Source organism: Lytechinus variegatus, chromosome 5, assembly GCF_018143015.1.
Source record: "Lytechinus variegatus isolate NC3 chromosome 5, Lvar_3.0, whole genome shotgun sequence".
In the NCBI taxonomy this organism is placed as follows: domain Eukaryota; kingdom Metazoa; phylum Echinodermata; class Echinoidea; order Temnopleuroida; family Toxopneustidae; genus Lytechinus; species Lytechinus variegatus.
In genome coordinates, this window is record NC_054744.1 from 32204783 (window position 1) to 32208122 (window position 3340).

The window sequence follows — 3340 nt, forward strand, 5'->3', positions numbered from 1 at the left end:
ATACTGGATACCCTCACCTGGGTTAAGTGCAGCACAATGTGGCTAACATTCTTGCTAAAGGAAACATGTCATGGCTGGAAATCGAGTCCACGTCCCTCAGATTGAAAATCGACAGCCATATAACCACTAGAAGACGCCCCCGCATTTTACATTAAACTTCGTCCAGCTCATTTTCATATGAATTAACGAACGAAAATTCTAGTCTTTTATTCAAGTTAGATTAACGCATATAAAGCTCAGTTACATAAAGACTACTCTACAGGTTGACTTGGGAGAATATTTGAATAATATTGAATTAAAGTTACATTTCAAACAAATCGTCACCGTTTTTACGAACCGGCCTGGAAGCCAAAATCGATGAAAAAATATAAAATGACTTTTTTCAGTATTTCGACTCAATAGTCAAATATCTTTTATTTCACAAATTTGTAGGTCTTAAAACCATTTCGTTACGTCATTTTTGACGTCATGAGACGCTCTGGGTTCATGAGAATGGACGAATGCCGTTTTTACGAACCGGCTTGATACGCGCGCGCGCCGCAGCTAGCTCGCCGACTCGCATCGTCTGTTTGCTGAAACTTCGTTTTTACGATCTGGCCTGAGGCGTCAGCTTGTTCAAACTTGCATCAGGTAAGTTGTTTATTTTTCTTATTTAAAAAGGAAACATTTGGAGAAAAATAGCTGGTAGTTATCTTTTAATACTTGTGATCAAAATCAAACAATTTTCTGTTTAAAAATCATCAAAATAAGACGAAAATTAAACCACTTAAATAACTGACATTAAGTTTTTTTATAGTCCAGCCCCATGCGTACTAATCTGTGTTACTATTAAGCATCTAACGGTAGAATATGTGTCTACAGAGCTAGGCCTAGATCTACTTAGTCAGGAGACTTCTAAAGAGTAAGCCCATGTTAGTGAATGATTTTTACTCTTTAGAAGTCTCCTGACTAAGTAAGATCTACTTGCTGTTAGAATTATGCTGATCTAGACTCGATAGACATCGACCTCTAGTCAGGGCTGCCAACATCGCATCGGATAAAAAATAGTTTAGAGTGAGACTCCCATAGGCCAATGATATATTTTGGGGTCAAAATGAGTGAGATCAATAGAAACACATGCAAATGAACTAAATTTGAGAGTGAGAAAAGACCAAAATGAGTGAGTCTCACTCTAAATGAGTGAGAGTTTGCAGCCCTGGAACAGGAGATCCTGCGTCCAGAACTGAACCTTATGTAACCTTATGTAGGCCTATGTATTATTAACTGGCAATGATTCACACTAGATCTAGGCTACTCCACTCTGTAGGATAATAAATTCTAGGGAACATTGCCAGAAAAAAAGCTGGCAGTGGTAGTAGATCTACATGTAGATTCTCGAACTTTAAGTTAAATCTAACAGTTAACATGGTTAAGTTAGACCTATTCACACTCAAGCACCGAGATATTTCATCAAAATTTTCACTTTAGATATAATTTGTGATAGATCTATCTAGACAGTCTAGACATTAACTAGATCTAATTTCACTCAAAAAAGTGCAGAACTAAAAAGAGAGAAAAAATTAAAGTCACTAGTCGTAGATTTAGAGATCTAAGTTAGACAGCTTACCCCGCCACAAGCTGTGTCGCCACTCGCCAACACAGTGTGTTACCGCGGGTGAATTCATCGACCCGTTCATGTGCTATTGTCACCTATGAGGTCCGTACATGTATATTCGGACCCCATTGGTACTTGGAGTGGGATAGTAGGCCTAAAGTTGTGCCTAACTGTCATTATTAGTCTAATGTGAGATCTACAGACTAAAGTTAGATAGCAAAGGAATAAATATATCTTCTAAATGCTAAGAGTTTAGGCCTAAATGCTTATAAATACTCTTTGTATTTCAGCTGGAAACTGTTGCTTTCAGGTAGACCAATGGGTGTCTCATCAAACCATACCTTCGACAGTTAATTTGCTGTTCATTGTTTGGTGATTTCCAGAGGTGTTGCGTGCCTGATTTTAAGAGTGAACAGATTCTTACCTCTTCAAACGCATCTGGTGAGTATTTCATCAACAAAGATTTGGCTATTGTCTTTACTTCCACATCAATATGGGAGAATTGACATTGTACAATGTCCAAATTACACTTGGGGGAGGGGGGGGGGGTAGGGGTTTGAAAGGAAAATAATATAAATTTCCTTTTGGAATAGAATTCAAACTCTCACTCGAAGAAATAACAGACTTGTTTTTGAACATTTTTTGTATGTTTATCTGTGATAATGCTTAGCACCTTTTTCCTTAGCCCTGTTCAGTTTCACACTGCATTGCTTAGCACTACAATAATCAGGCTAAACCTGCTTTTTAGCAGGGCTAGATAGTACAATATTCTTTACCATGCTAGCCTTCTTTCATAAAATGCAGTGGGAAACCAAAGTGGGCTAAGCTTAACCCCGGGGAATTGGTGGTGCTAAGGCCCCTCTTAGCCCCACCAATCTCCTCGTTTTTTGTAGTATGCTATATAAAAAACATGTTTCTCTATCCGCTTTATAGTAGAGAAAAATATGTATAAAAATATAAACAAAAATAAGCCTGTTTAAGGCATGACTAACTTATAAATTGATCATGCAAAGAAAAACATTTGCCAGTTACTTATCAATACTATATGGGAATAACAGTTCCTCTGATTACAAAATAAGTCCTCGTTCTTTGTAAAAGTAATCAATTGTATCCATTGTCGCACTGAAATCCAACAGCACCAATACCACTTCTGAGCTTTAGCATGAGCTGCCTTCCAGCACTCAGTGTATTCCTGCCGGGTACCCATTCGCCTCACCTGAATTGAGTGCAGCACAATGTGGGTTAATTTCTTGCTGAAGAAAAACATGCAATGGCTGGGATTCAAACCCATGACCTTCTGGTTGAGAGACGAGAGTCCGAATCACTACACCCCCAATGTTCCATGACTAAGTAATATTAGAAAGTTGCTGAAAAGTTGTCAATTTTTTTTTTTTTTCATATTTCTTTTCAGTGGTGGACTGTTACTTTCTATTCCAATTGTTCACTCTACTGGGGACGAGATGCTCAGTGTCTGACTGTCTGGTGAAGGGCTACTGGTACTACTGAAATTCCATAAATTGAAGCATTCCAGGAGTGAAAGATGTAAGTGATTTTATTTTGTACTCATTTGTGTTGATCCATATTTTCTAAATTTGAGAACCATTAAACTAATCTTCACCAGAAGGATGTTGGCCGATTTGATGAAATCTGAACTGCTGTACTTTGGCAAAAGGAAGCAAGTTACAAAAGTATTATTTGTTGGAAATGAGCAACGTGTGTTGGTCATTTACATGGGCATCCATGCAA

General features: G+C 37.9%; 1 long non-coding RNA gene across 1 annotated transcript; it reads left to right on the plus strand.

The window, feature by feature from the left end:
* Window positions 1–536: 536 nt before the first annotated feature.
* Window positions 537–3089, plus strand: LOC121415937. Its single transcript, XR_005970073.1, has 3 exons — window positions 537–630; window positions 1885–2035; window positions 3006–3089. It is a non-coding gene; the product is annotated as an uncharacterized LOC121415937 (long non-coding RNA).
* The last annotated feature ends 251 nt before the right edge of the window (window positions 3090–3340 follow it).